General features: G+C 40.9%; 1 protein-coding gene across 3 annotated transcripts in view; it reads right to left on the bottom strand.

Moving 5' to 3' along the window:
- The window catches only part of LOC121316787 (equilibrative nucleoside transporter 1-like), a 49108-nt gene extending 33507 nt beyond the window's left edge, over positions 1 to 15601 (bottom strand). For 2 of the 3 annotated variants that reach the window (XM_041251980.1, XM_041251981.1), the window contains exon 1: positions 15510 to 15601. The gene's annotated coding sequence lies outside the window, so the exon portion shown is untranslated. Of the gene's footprint in view, positions 1 to 907; positions 1005 to 15509 lie in introns of those variants that run through there. The other variant, XM_041251984.1, reaches the window with a different exon arrangement.
- Positions 15602 to 15868: the final 267 nt, after the last annotated feature.

Here is a 15868-nt window from a genome sequence, read left to right as displayed (position 1 = left end):
GGTTGACTTGTTTAATAAATTAATTCTGGAACCTCAAGTTTTTATTTTATTTTATACATTAAAAAGAACAGCTGCAAGGGGAACCAGGAACCATATGGTCAAACTACCATGTACATACCCTACCACAATTAAGAACAATTACAAAATAAAACCTTGCATATTTTAAAATAATCGCGCCTTCTGAAGTGTGCAATAAATTACAAAATATAAACCTGTATATTTAAAAATAATCACGCCTTCTGAAGTGTGCAATAAATTAAAATTACCAACAATGAGTGAGGCGCTGGGTGGGCTTAAGCCCCTGCCTTCCTGCACTTATGCACGAGTCATGCGATGCTTGAAAAGTGCCCTTTTTCCTCAATGAGCCCCTGTCCTTTTAATGTCCTCTGCGCGTTATTGATGACCAGTAACCCCCTTGACCGATTCGTAAACGAACCAGGACACACACACTTTGCACCACTAAGAGCATTTCGGCCAAATATAAACAAAGCAGCGTGACTTTCGCACGTTCAGGTAAATCAAGCTGTCAATACGGCAATATCGTTATAATGTACTTTTCCTAATTTGATTGCATTTACTGCCACTCAAAAAAAAAAAACAAAAAAAAACAATAGGCTACAGCATAAAATACTGAAGTGCTTTTCAAATTATATCTGTCGGTTAATAATCTAACACAAACCCGTATTGATATGAAGGTATTTAACGAAACATCACAGTAAAAACAAAGGAACGTGGTCGTAGTATTGCTTTTTGGGTTACGGTAGATCTTGTGAAATGAAGGTTAACAGACAGTGTGCCTTAATGTGCTACATTTATAAACACGCTGTTTAGTTACATTCACAGTACAGACATTTCGATTAGTGTACCGTTTCTTAATAAATACACACATATTGCAGAATGAACTTACGTTATCTGTCGGGCACTGCTTTCTCATCCACGCTTCCCTGTGCTCTGTGCCCTAAGTTATAGAAATGTTTGCATTTTTTTTTAAGTGCGCTCCCAGAAGGCTTTGCTTGGTCCTAGTGCTTGTCGAAATGTTTTTATTTATTATTTTATTTATTTATTTATTTATTTATCTATTTATCTATCTATCTATCTATCTATCTATCTATCTATTTATTTATCTATTTATTTGTTTATTTTAATATGTATAATTTGTGTGAATTATTATTAACACGTGTTCGATTTGACCATCTGCGTTTTTTTGGCTTTTTTAAAATATTAGTTTTATATCTTTAATTATAGATTCGTTTTTGGTTAAGTTTTTTGACAGCTAAGGAAGTGGATTGTTGTGTCTTTTTTTGTTCTCGTGTTTCAATAATACTAGATTGCATTTTTCTTCTTGAATACAGAAAGTTGTCTGCACAAAATACCGGTAGTCTGTTTCAACGGTGTAATAAATAAATTCACATAATGCATTTAATTTTAGTTTAATATTGCCGGTACAAAAAAAAAAAAAAAAAAAAAACAAAAAAAAAAAAAAAAAAAAAAAACAAAACAACTGTGTCGTCAATAGAACTTTATGCAGTAAGATGCAATGGCACTCATAAATACCAGGGGTAATTTGCAATACAGTACTAGACTGCAGTACAGCTGTATTGAGCACCCCCTATTAAATGTTTCCACTTCATGCTGAAGTTTACTGAACCACTAAAGGGACATGGCCATGGTGTGAGTTAAAAAAGGTTAGTACCTCCTGAGCACAAGTTCATATCTTGTTGACTGCAGCAGACACAGGGCGTTCTTGGTGGATAGATTAGGAGATTATCTATTCCACTAGGAGACATATTCAGTGATGTCAGAAGTGAAAGAATTTGCACCAATCATGAGCTCAGCTTGCAGAACAGAGGGTCCCCTATTGTAAGAAAAAAAGTGATCCACACATTGCAGAATGATGGATTGGAGATGGGGCAGATCATGCATGCTTGGGATTGGTGAGGGATGTGCTTCGGGGTTGCGATTTTGGGTGAGGGCATAAAAGGGAGTGAGGGCATTGACGCGAACAGTGGCACTGGGGTGCTGAAAGCCATTGAACAAAACTGTAACCCCTGTATATGACAGAAGCCATGCAAAGCCAGGGGGTGCTGCCGCACCCCCAGCACCCCTAGTTCCAGTGCCCTTGGGCAAGAAGCAGATCAGCAATTCGAGCACTAGGGGATACTCTGTTCAATTTGACTGCAATTAGTTTGGCATAGCACACGGCTTACAGGTTGCTTTACTTTTGTTTCTACAATCTGTGTAACACTATGTTGCTCAGCTGTTACTGTACTACTCGCTTGAAAGCAGCATGCTTTACTTGTTGAGTATAGAATCCCTGCCTGCAATAAACCGTTGAATTCGAGAACCTGCAATATCTGTGTGAGATGGCTGAGTGACCAATATGCTGAGATACGGGCTGAAGGGGAGCGAGGGACAGCTACAGGAGCCAGCCAGTGCAGAACGGCGGAGGCAGTCGCCATGACGCCAGCAGCAAACGAGGAACTGGAAGTGGAGGGGCGGCCTCACCAGGACGGAAGCAGAACTGCGGCATCCACAAAAAAACACAGGAGCTAAAATGGCCCACTGGATGGATGTTAACAACAGTGGAGGCGGGACAAAGGCCAAGACAGAGAGACAGAGAGCTAAGCTCCGAGATGAGCCCACTGCAGCAGAGAGAGAGAAGGCAGTCCACCTTGTAGCATCAGAAGGGGGGGGTCATCATATCATTCTGTGCATGAAAGTAACAGAATTGGAACATACAGGGGGAGTCTTAAACCATTGTCTGTGTCTTCTTGGTTTCTGGTCTTCAACTTAAAAAGAGTCGTAAACTAAATACTGGACACATGGCTTATCTTCACGATCGCTGAATGACGCATTCGGCGCCACAAGCAAAACAATTCTAGGTGCCCTCACATTAGAGCAGTCCTTGTCGGAAATCCAGCTGACAGGGGGCGAAATAGCGGACCAGTGGAGAACAAGGAACCGCATTGGTATGAGAACAACCAATGAAAGACACTTTACGTGGACTCAGGCACTACCCAAAATAACCAGACTAACCAATCACAGGGTTGAAGAGAGAATCACAAAATCCGCTGACTTTTGATGTGTGAGATGGGAGCTTCTGCTGTGAGCTGCGAGCTTCTGCTGCGTGGTGCTGCTTCCAGTTGAGCTGCTGCTTCCAGACATGCATGCTGACCAAGTGTGGTGTCCGCAAAGGAGGTGTGCACAAGGAGTGTCCACCCGCTAGAGGTGGCTGGGAGTTCGGAGGAACGAAATGAAGGCTACACTGCTCTGAAGAAAGTTGAAGAGTAATGGGAGCACACATGCTCGAATTCACAGAAGGCAAGGAAGAACCAATGTTCTGAATAATGGCTAAAATCATCTTCTGAGGAAGGTCCCTGCTGTCTGTCCTACGAGAGACTGGATCATTAAACGGGATATTGCATTAATCGGAAAGCAGGTCTTTGTTTCCACAAATCTGCATGAAACGAACTGAAGTGAAGCCGTCATGTTTTTGGAAGATTCTGAGAGAATCGCCACAGGAACACTTATACAAACTATATAACTTTTCAATTGCAACACATTAGCTGAACTGAGTTCCATCTGATCAACGGAACTATTCCCAGTGGAAAACTGCCAACAATAACTAATTCTGCAAGCCTTGGAGATCAACAAGCTGATCTCCATTTGAAAAGAACTCCAGTAATTGTATTGCGAGCCTACACAATAATGCATACAGCAAAGTGCTGTCTACATTGCAACTGCGGATTCGGAGAGCTGCAGTATTCATCGACACAGATTGACTTCTGTATATGGAAATCAATAAGTATTCAACATGCCTAATATTAAATACTTTATGACTTGAGAAAGTAATTGTAGCAAATGCTATCAAGTGAAAACTGTTCTAGAAATAGAATATAACTTCTTGTTTTAGAGTGTGTGAAATGTATTATGTTTGTTTGAAATGTGCAACTCAAAAGGAGTTGCCTCGTGAATGCAGAGAATTTCATCATTGCCCCATTTTAGTTCATTTGAAAATGTAATCAACATATTATTAGTTTGGTACATCAAGTCTAAACTAAATTAACATATTAACATATAATTAACAACTGATAACATATTATTAGTTTGGTACATCACGTCTAAACTAAATTAACACGGTAAAACTAATTTGCTAAATTAGGTACTGGAATGTTGGATTCCTTGCTGAATGGGAAGTTGAATTAATTCTCGTGCATATTTACATGATCGATTACAACGAGAAACGGGTATTGAAAATACTAATGCAAAATAGACACTTTGTGTGATAAAACATATTCAACATTAGTATATTAACCATGTATGCTAATGATGTTATGGTTGTTGTAAACGTTTGACTATAGAATCAATGAACTGCATATTACTATTCACGCACATCTCTAACCAATAGCCTTTCCTTTCTGTAATATTAGATTAGTTGTGTACCCCTTTTTTTCCTTAAATAAACAATTGTTTTATATTTCTGACACGTTGTGTGGATGTCAATTGTTGTCAAGGGAATCCGAGTTATTATGGAGTCTCAGTTATCAACATTTGGATGTTCTTAAACAGTGCGCCTAGAGACTAATTTATGTATAAATATATTGTATACCAAAGTCACTACAACCTGGAGTATTGCTGACAAGTGGGGAATACTGTAATGACACCATCAACCCGCATCAAAACAAACAAGTTTGACGGGCGGGGCAATTGGACTAGATTGTCGAGGTAAACAAGTGATCAGAGGCCGAGAAGAGGGGTACATGATCACTGCGCTGGATGGGGATGCCCAGAATTGTGTCCTTACACTATCAAAATTCAGACGAGCTGCCTCCAACTTCACCCATGTGACATAACCGAACGACTGCCGGAGACATCCCGGTAAGTCCCTGGGGGTCTGGGGGAAAGACATCACCATCCTAATCCAGCGTGTGTACCCCAAACTGGTGACTGAGGACAAGGACAAAGTGTGGCATGTTGCTTTCATTGGGGCAGTGGCACAGGGTGACTTACAGCACCACCTCTTTTTACAAGAGCCCAAGACCTGCAGGACACTGTTAGCGAGGCATGCCGTCTGGCTCTCGGAACTCGTCACCGTGCTCCTGCCCTCAGGAAACAACACGTGGCCAGTGTAGGAGGGACAGCATGGGCCCCACCCTCGCTGGCACCACTCCACCTCCACTGGAGCACGCCATTGTTCTAGGGAGGACTTTGGTGGAGGTCCATCTGTAGCCAATGATGGTACGGCTTCGCACAGTCACCAGGGAGCTGGTGCACATACAGGGAAGAGGGACCATGACGATCCAGGTGGCAGCTGGATGGTGCGTTACCCTGCAAGGTCCCTGCAGCCTCGGCTTGGATTTTTTGAGGAGCAGTGGCAGCCAGCTGCATCTCCGAAAGGGGACCCTACACTTCCAGGGGGGCACAGCCAAGGGCACGGCCAAGACCCCCTTGCCCGATGATTGTGACCAGCACACCCCTGATTGAGAACAAACCCACAGGGGTGAGCAGGCTCCTACCAACAGCCACTGCTGCAAGCCCAGAGACCAGGTCCGAATCAACACTACCTGGACCCTACCCACACCTACAAACAGCCAAAGATGGTAGCCAAAGATGGGGCAGGCGTTGCCGGGGCACAGCCACTACTGCCTACTCCCCGGGCGTCCAGCCTGGGCGGAACAGCCAACTCAGTCACTCCCAGTCTTCGCAATCTGTGAGAGAGGATGCCCTTCTGGCCGCAGTAACCGCCGTCTAGAGCTGCAGCTGTGAGGGGCTTGGTACGGGAGCTGCTGCTGAAGAACAGCAACAGTTTTGCTACCAGCCCAGAGGAAGCAGGCCGAACTCATTTGGTGCAGCATCACATCGATACAGGGGAGGCCAAGCTGCGGCAGATGGGAGGCTGCCGAGAAGGTGCTGAGAGAGATGCTAGAAGTGGGCCTTATTGAACCGTCAGACATCCCCTGGACTTCGAGTGCCTCTGGGAGGTGTTGACAGTCCCCGGGGCTCCCCCTGCCTACCATTTGTCCTGGACATGGACGCTAGCAATGAAGGGATCGGCGCTCTACTGTCTCAACAAGTGCCTGACAGAGAGAGGGTGGTGGCCTACTACAGCCGGTCCCTCAACTAGGTGGAGCGGCGGTACTGCGTGACCCGGCAGGAGCTATTAGCAGTGGTCGCGGCGGTCCAGCACTTTTGACATTACCTGTGCGGCTGGACATTTGCGCTGGTGTTCCTGCAATGCCAATGGATGGAGCCGACTATAGGGGAAATGTGGTGAAAGGTGATGGCCCCCCAGACAATGTGGGCAGTGCTGAAGGTTCACTGTGGTAGCCCTGGCACCGGGCACTACTGGGTTACTCTGTGTTACTCACCTCCGCTTGGACCTAACAGACTGCCACCTGCAGTCTCGTGATTTGCAAATTATTATTGGGACAAGTTGACCGACACATAAATGATCGAGCCCTGGACTGGATGGCCAAACAATTCATTCCCATACCTGTATTGTAAGCGTGCCTGAGTGTTTGTTTGTTGTTATTGGACGACACATGATCCGGAGCTGTCGTAAAAGGCCAGCACCAAACATGGACAACGTTGCACTTGTGTCACAATTAACTGTATTTGCACCACGAGCACGATGGCACTCACTGTGGACTTGTGATCATGTTTCTGTTATGTGTGGGTGTTTAAATATCAAGACTTTAATTTCGGGGCCAACCCGTGGATTACAACAGAGCAATACTCAAACCAGTAGTGTATTGTCTGTTATCATTATTGTTTACTGTTTTGTCATCAGACTTTGGATTATAAAAATAATCCCCTATTTCATCAGTACTTTGTTGTCTGTCATTGTCTTGAGCATTACGTCACCACTTTGCCACACCAATTTCAGAGGCAATAAATTGATGAAAATATATATTTTTTTAAACCATATGCTAGTAGTCAGTGGCAACCAGTTAAAAAATGTAAAAGGAATAAAGCAATGCCTAGTAAACACTGCCAAGCCCAGCTTGGTTCCCCTTTTGTACAAGTCGAATGAACAGAGAAGAGTAGGTATGCATATTAATGACATCTGAATAGTTGTGGTTCGATCATGCTATTAACAATAACCTGTTTGTCCTTTTGGAAGAAAATGGTGCAGCGCAAAATTCTACCACATAGCAGAGAGTTCAGGAGCAGGGATGCTGTTTAACCACTTCTGATTACCCAAACCATTGCTTATTTAACCCTAAACAGGTAAGACAACAAGCAAAGAAACCGAGAGGTGGCCCACCGCTGGCATGCTGTTCAGCAGCATGGTGACAGGCAGAAGCAGTAAAACCCCACCTTGAACAGGTATTCCATGACTGGGAAGAATTAAATTCACCTACAATCTAACTCTCATTATCTCCCATCATTTTGATTAATTTAATAAATGATTCTTTTGAATACAGTAAAAGTGTGATTACCTGTCATTTAATCTAGATGTGTGGTAATGCCAGTGCCAAAGATCAAAGTTGACGTCTGGGCAATTGCTTAACTATGATTAAAGGAGTCATTAGTAACCCTGCACCACGTATAAATGCATTATAAGTGCATTTCCAGGACTGTATTTTTAAGACCTAAGAGAATCGAAATTGTGTAAAACAACTCCTTTTTCTTTTTAACAGATTACAGAAGTGTGACTCAGTCTGGGGTTTCATGGTGACAGAAATAACCAACTCGCAAATTCTGGCGCATTATGCTTACTGTTTGTGAAGAGCTGTGAAAATGTCCCTAAATTGTGAAGTAAGCATGTTTGTGTGTTTAATTTTGTGTAAACAGAATAAACAAAGTGGTGTCTGGCTTCACCTCTGAAATAACTGGACTGTAAACACTTCTGTGCTGTTTATTGTAGCTGCCTCATTTGTTCGTTTACCTTGTTTATAATTGTGAGGCAAAGTGATACAAAATCTTTAGGGAAATCCTAAGGATAGCTGAGAGGAAAAACGAGGTACAGCCTCTAGCCTTGGATTCTCATATTGTGGGGCCCCATTAAACACGCACACCCAAACTATGCAGACATGTTGCACATAATACCGTTCTCTGTGAAACAATTTTTTTACATCCTAGTTCTTGGATATATAATATACAGAAATATTATGAAATATGTATCCAGAAGTAATCAGTCACTTCTAAATAGAACTGCTTGCTGCCATTTGAAATAAAATAAAAAAACATGTTTTTTTGTTTGTTTGGTCCTTTAAATATTGTATTTACAGTATGTCCCAACAATAGACTTCTGAAATATTCAATTGGTGTGATTCAACATTACACTGATTTTTGATTTTGTTTTAATCCATTCCTTAAAGTGCCACAGCAAATAATTCTTAGAGGGCATTGAGCTTGTGTTAAAACTATTGTAGCAGCAATGAACCCTGAACACAGGCAATTGCTTCAAAACAAGAAATCCACTCACTTGATAGATTTTTATGTCTGATCTAAAAAGCTAAAGGCTGCTTAACCCCTTATCGGTCAGGCAGTGATAAAGTCCAAGGTGTTTTTGAACTTAATCATTGCTTACCTCACACCTGGCCATTAGAAGCTAGCTAGCCAATCACATAACAGCATTTCCATAACGCTAATGATGGTGTAAATGCCTTTATTGTGTCGACACTGGCAGACAACAAGCCTATAAAAATATTAGCAGTGTGTAGGCACGATTTGAAATGCAGTTGCATTGTAAGCACAAGATGATCAGTGTAACTTGTTCTTTTGCTCCAATAACTGCACATTATTTGTATATTGTATATGCTTGTTAACAATTGTTTCCAGGATGTTCAGGGTTATTACTACCTGCTTTCCTTCACTAGTAGGCAGGATTGAGCGTTTCTAAGGGTTGAAATGCCAGTACTGTACCAATCACCCGGGAATCAATTCAATATCAGAGTAGTAAATTTTACCATTCACCCATAGCATTTTGTACAGGGAGCTTATATGGCTGCCTGAAGGCCACAGTGTATTAGAGGTAGAAATGCATAGCCTAGTTTCTTTTACTACTGCAAAATCTCCATATAATGGCTAAGCTGAATATAATGCAATCCCCAATGAGGCGTTGATCTCTCATGAGAGATTTACCATTTGAATGATAGGCTTCAGGATCCAGCAGATCTGATATCATTGAAGGGTTTTAGTCAGAGGCTGTGGAATTTAATTAGAAGGATCTACTGCATCTATTTCGAGTGATGTTATTTTCGTACTCTTGTCTCTCTTATGTCAGTGGGATAGTCTTACTGGGATTCGCTGGCTAGCTGTGTGTATCACATGGTGCTTCATTATTATTAGCAGTAAAGGCAAACAGCATGCATGCGTGTTACTTAAATCCTACCTTTCAGATTTCATACTGTGCTGGGAAACGCATTGCAGCTCGACCTATATACCATTTTGCTTCTTATTAGTAAGATTGAGCTGCTGCTATTAAGAAAATTAAAATATAACCCAGCTAACTCATTAAAATGGCTAGAAGTGAGTGGTCTTTATAATTACCGAAAAAGCCAAGATGATGCTAGGCCAGACCATACAACTGATATTTAAAGCAAGAACTATACAAAAACCAAGCTGGCAGATTCCTGGTATGATCCACGTATCCCTTGTTTTGTTAAGTTACGACAGCTTTTTTTCTTACTTGCCTGGTAGAACTAATGTCTTTCAACATGCTATTTTTGCTCCAGCAGGTGTCAAGGTTTGAGAGAGACCATACCAGATCCCAGAAAGCCACAGGAGTCCTGTTCACAAAGAGGTGGAGGATATGCTCAGGCTTGGAGTCACTGAACCTTCCAGGAGCGAGTGGTGCAGTCCTATTGTGATGGTGGACAAGTACGATGGCTCCACTCAGTTCTATGTGGATTTTAGAAAGGTTCATGCCATCTCCAAGTTCAATGCATATCCAGTGCCCCGAGTGGATGAGCTCCTCGACAAGAGAAAACTGCTTTCTCTACCCCAGATGACTTGTTCCATATCCGGACCATGCCCTTCAGGTTTCATGGCGCTCCAGCCACCTTTCAGAGATTGTTGGACCAGGTCTTAGCTCCCCATTGTCAGTTTGCTGCTGCATACATTGATGATGTGGTCATTTTTAGCTCCACCTGGAAGGAGCATATTATTAGACCTTCAGCCATCCTTCAGTCTCTAAGGGAGGCAGGGTTAACAGCCAAGCTGGGCAAGTGTGCATTTGGTAAACAAGAGACCCAATATCTTGGCTACATTATGGGTAATGGTCAGGTAAAGTCCAGGCGCTGGTGGAGACGGCGATCCTGAGAACCAGGCTGCAGGTGAGAGCACTACTAGGGTTATCTGGCTATTATCATCGTTTTTAACCTGAGTATGCCACCATAGTAATCTCCCTGGTAGATCTCACTGAAAGGCTGCTCCAAAAGTAGTTAAGTGGACAGTGCAGTGTCAGGAAGCATTTGATATGATTAAGAAGAACCTCTATCAAGCGCCTACTCTGATTTCACCAGATTTCTGCAAAGAGTTCATCCTTCAGACTGATGCCTCCCACATTGGTCTGGGGCAGTCCTGTCCTAATAAGTTCACGGCGTAGAACAGCCTATCATTTATTTGAGCAAAAAAAAAAAAGTCTCCTAGGGAGATTAACTACTCCGTCATTGAGAAGTGTGTTTCAAATGGGCTACTCCCGGTCTTCTCTATCACTTGTTGGGGTGTTCTTTCTCTCTTGTCACTGATCATGCTCCTTTAAGGCAATTACACATGATGAAGGGCAATAATGTCCAGATAACTCGGTGGTATCTGGCGTTGCAACCCTTCCACTATACTCTGAAACATCGTGCGGGTAAGGAGCATCAAAACGCTGATTTTTTTTTCAAGGGAGGGGGGATCATTGGGGAATGTAGAGTTGGCCGAGTGTTCCTTCGGCATCACTCTCAGGGGTGAGATGTGTGATAAAAAGAGAATCAATGCTATAAATCTCCCTCCCCATCGAAAAGGGCGCTGGGTAAGGTTGGTAGTACACGTCCCCATAGACTGGTCGACTCGACGGTGGGCGGAAACCGGAAGTTAGCCATCTTGGAGAAAGTGCGTAACTGCAAGTACTTCAAATAACTCAATTGCGATCAGATCAGGCAGCGATTGGATAACTCATGGCAATGGGCTGGTTGCAGGGAGGAGTTGGTGGTGCAAAGGGGATGCGGTTGCATGAGTACAACCCCTAAAGCTGAGACGATACATATAGAGCCTGTATTTTGTTTCAGGACCATGTTGCTAGGAGCGTGATGCAGAGCGCGAGCGGAGCTGGACCATGTTGCTAGCAGCGTGGAGTGGAGCGTGAGGGCGAACAGCCTCTGCCACCTCTGCTCCCGCTCCAAAAGATGTTTTGCAAAGGAAAAATATTTCAGACTGTACATAAGATATGATCCATAAACGATGTAGCTTGTGCTGTGCTCTGACAATATTATGCAATCTATGAAATCGTCTTGTATAATTAAAGTTAACAAAATAATCAATAATATCTAATTTGCACAGTAAAGGTTTTATTACAACAGCGAAAGCCATTGTGTGCGTGTATATGAACCATGTTAATTGCAAATTTCACAAAGCTTATACAATTAAAAAAATATTTAACCACATGGTATGTGCAAACAGGTCAGTGTATGTTAGGATCCCAAGTCAGAATACGACCCCATCGGCTGGGGTTAGATTACTTTTTCAGATGGCTTAGGGTTCAGCAGATTCACTTTAACCAAAGCATTTTCATCACTGCATGTAAAAGTGAGATGGAATTATTCTCCAGGGAAATAAATATAATTTAAATTAATTAAAAACTTAAAAAAACAAACAAACAAACAAAAAATAAACATTATTGTTGTACTAAATATTTTGCCGGTCTTTCTTTTTTCTAATCGTGTAGTTTTCTTTAGTTTTACTAAAAACATAATAATAGCACTCGCTGGAACCGGATCCCCGATATTTGTATCTGGTTCGTTGGTACCTAAGCCAGAACCGGGTACCTGATTTCAAAGGAAACGGTTCACACATCTCTACATTTTGGAAGAGATTTACACTAGCAGTGGAACGGAGCATGAGCGGAGCTGGCTGCAGAATTAGAAGCGCCGGAGCGGAGCAGACTGGGGAAATAAAAGCCTTGGAGTGAGCGGATTCAAAGAGGAATAGAGCGGGGAGCTGCGTTTATAAGCGCTCCACTCCGCTCACACGCTCTGGTTATAGTACATAGTTTCCGAATTGTCTGAGCTACTGGACGAGATAATAAAATTGCCCTGATATTCATTTCGATGGATGATACGCATCATTGGTTGTGCATTCATTCAGCTGTGAAAACTGAACACACCACCATTTATTGTTCAGCTTTTTTATACATATTTAATATGCTGATATTAATAGACATCAACTGAATCATATAGAACCAATTTGGTAATTAAGAAAAACAACAACAGTCTATATCAGTGTCATAAACGTCAAACATGACATGGACAGATTTATCAAGCTGGGAACACCAAAATGCAATTTGCACCATTTTTTGTGAAAGTAAAATTAGGCTGTTAACAAAATAAAGTAAAAACCAGCTGGGCAGTTCCGTTGTTTGTAGTTTGTACTAGTTACTTATATTTACAGAGTTATAGAACACTTTGTCAATAGCCCAAATCTTTCAAAAGTAGAAAAAAATTAACAACTTCTGTGCTAAATCTAAGGGCCGTCTGTTTCTTATTTTCAATCTAACAGGCTTGTAATAAGCTTGTCTTATTAAAGCAGTCCTATTTAAAATATAACTATGCTTTTCCACATGGTGAATAATTAACTGTGATATGATGTACTGTCACCCTACTTTTGCGGAATGTCAGTATTTTTCCTAATCAACAGATGGAAAAGTGTTTGTTCAAGTGTCTTGCAAAAGAATTAAAGTCTATGGTACACTGCAGCCTCCTGGTTGAGGTGCTGGAGAACTGGGAGGAGTTAAATATTGTCGACTAGTTGCAAAGATTATCCCCTCTTTACAAAAGCATTCATTTCAGAAAAGAAGTTGACAGGGTTTTGATCTGATGGTCCTCCATCCACACCTTGATTGACCTGGCTGTGTGGCATGGAGTATTGTCCTGCTGGAAAAACCAATCCTCAGAGTTGGGGAACATTGTCAGAGCAGAAGGAAGCAAGTTTTCTTCCAGGACAACCTTGTACTTGGCTTGATTCATTCCAAAGCTGCCCAATTCCAGCCTTGCTGAAGCATCCCCAGATCATCACCGATCCTCCACCACATTTCACAGTGGGTGCGAGACACTCATTAGATGACCATTAGATGACCAGGTGTTGGGCAAAGCTGAAAATTGGACTCATCTGGGGGTGCTTCAGCAAGGCTGGAATCGGGCAGATTTGTCTTTGTGAAGGGCGCATGAATCAAACCAAGTACAAGGTTGTCCTGGAAGAAAACTTGCTTCCTTCTGCTCTGAGAATGTTCTCCAACTCTGAGGATTGGTTTTTCCAGCAGGACAATGCTCCATGCCACACAGCCAGGTCAATCAAGGTGTGGATGGAGGACCATCAGATCAAGACCCTGTCATGGCCAGCCCAATCTCCAGACCTGAACCCCATTGAAAACCTCTGGAATGTGATCAAGAGGAAGAAGGATGGTCACAAGCCATCAAACAAAGCCGAGCTGCTTGAATTTTTGTGCCAGGAGTGGCATAAAGTCACCCAACATCAATGTGAAAGACTGGTGGAGAGCATGCCAAGACGCATGAAAGGGGTGATTGAAAATCAGGGTTATTCCACCAAATACTGATTTCTGAACTTTTCCTAAGTTAAAACATTAGTATTGTGTTGTTTAAAAATGAATATGAACTTATTTTCTTTGCATTATTCGAGGTCTGACAACACTGCATCTTTTTTGTTATTTTGACCAGTTGTCATTTTCTGCAAATAAATACTCTAAATGACAATATTTTTATTTGGAATTTGGGAGAAATGTTGTCAGTAGTTTATAGAATAAAACAAAAATGTTCATTTTACCCAAACACACACCTATAAATAGTAAAACCAGAGAAACTGATAATTTTTCAGTGGTCTCTTAATTTTTTCCAGAGCTGTATATAAGGCATACTACCACAGTTGTTATGTCAAAAAGTGTTCATTCCTTTAGAGGAAAATATACTTGAACTTTGACCCATTCAACTCCTCAAGACCATCACTTTCAATTCAAACACAACATGTCTCGTTTTCAATCATTCGACAGCAACACCCACAGTACAGAAATGTTCATTAATGATCAATAAAAAAAAAAAAAAAATACGGGAAATTAAAACAAGGTAGGGGCAATCATCCAAATAAAGCTGAAGCACTAACGAATAACGACACAGAACGTCTGTACAGCACTGAAACACTACGTTTTAAAAAAAAAAACAACTGTGCTGCTGAACCTCGTGTTCTTTAATATTAGCATCACAAGGGTATCCATGTATTATAAAAAATAATAGATGGGCCTCTTCAGTGAGTTACAGGAACACAATTCCATCTCGGGTTTCTGTGGCAGTTTATAAATTACTTGACCTTCAGTCTCATAATTTATGACAACCCTATACCTAAACCCAGAATTATTTTCCTGTGAATCACTGAAGCCCATATATATATATATATATATATATATATATATATATATATATATATATATATATATATATATATATATATATATATATAGTAGATATTGGTACGAGTTTCTGATATCACCGGATGATACCACTTTCTAAGACTACACCGGCTATATATAGTTACAGCTTCTAACATAGTGGAAAACAACTTGATGTGGCGCTTATCTATAAACTCGAAGGCACATTAAAACAGTTAAGCTTGAACTTGAAGCTTATCTATAAACTTCAGGTACATTAAAACAGTATTCCAATTCCTTTCAAAAGAAAAGAAGATAGTGACAGACAAATTGAAAAAGGCATGCAAATAGAATAATCTAGCTAGAAAAAAATAAATCAAAAGACCCGTATATATATATATATATATATATATATATATATATATATATATATATATATATATATATATATATATATATATATGACATAATTTATATATTTTATTTTTCATTATGTAATCAAAGAAACTACAAAATGATACTGCAAAAGTCTACCAGAAGTCATAATTTTGATTTCAAAATGTCACATTTCTCAAGTTTTTTGTCAGTTCTAAGCATATGGAAAACTACAAAATATTATGTAATTCAATATGCTAATGTAACGTTATTCAGCAGGTTTCATTTGACCTTATGAAGCAAAATGTGTTAATTATATAGGGTGATGCAAAACCTTTGGGCTGTAGCTGTAGTGTGGCAGACAGACAGTACATAGGGGTTGACATTTTAAAGGAAGACTCTAAAAACCTTAAATAACTTTGTGAAGAGGTCCCACCATCACAGACTAGCGCTGCAGTATATCAAAAGGCTGATTACCAGGTACCTGTACCCACATGCAATTGTTTAAATAAGCTTTAAATGTGACATACAAGGCAGAAATATTACTCACAGATAGAGGAATGAATCAGTGCAGCCGTCTCTGTCCACAGCAGGCTTGCAGTCAGACCTTGAGAGCAGGGTTCAAAGACATGAAGCCATATCTCTGAAATCCACAATCAGTAGTTAGCTTGCATGGCTCATCACTTTATAACTATGCATATGCAAAAAGATAAATTATGACTCAATTATAAGGCTCTCTGTATCACAAATTAAGTCATAAATGGAAACACTTTGTCTAAGTTTCACCAGTATGGAATGCATATGAATACTGTCTAAATACATTATGTTTTCTAGTTATTTAATTTAATAAATGTTCTTAAATTGTCATGAATCTATGATGAATGCATGCTGTGAGCACAGGGGAGTTCA

The sequence above is a fragment of the Polyodon spathula genome, chromosome 6 (genome assembly GCF_017654505.1).
Source record: "Polyodon spathula isolate WHYD16114869_AA chromosome 6, ASM1765450v1, whole genome shotgun sequence".
Taxonomy (NCBI): Eukaryota; Metazoa; Chordata; class Actinopteri; order Acipenseriformes; family Polyodontidae; genus Polyodon; species Polyodon spathula.
This window is presented reverse-complemented; position numbering and strand designations above follow the sequence as displayed.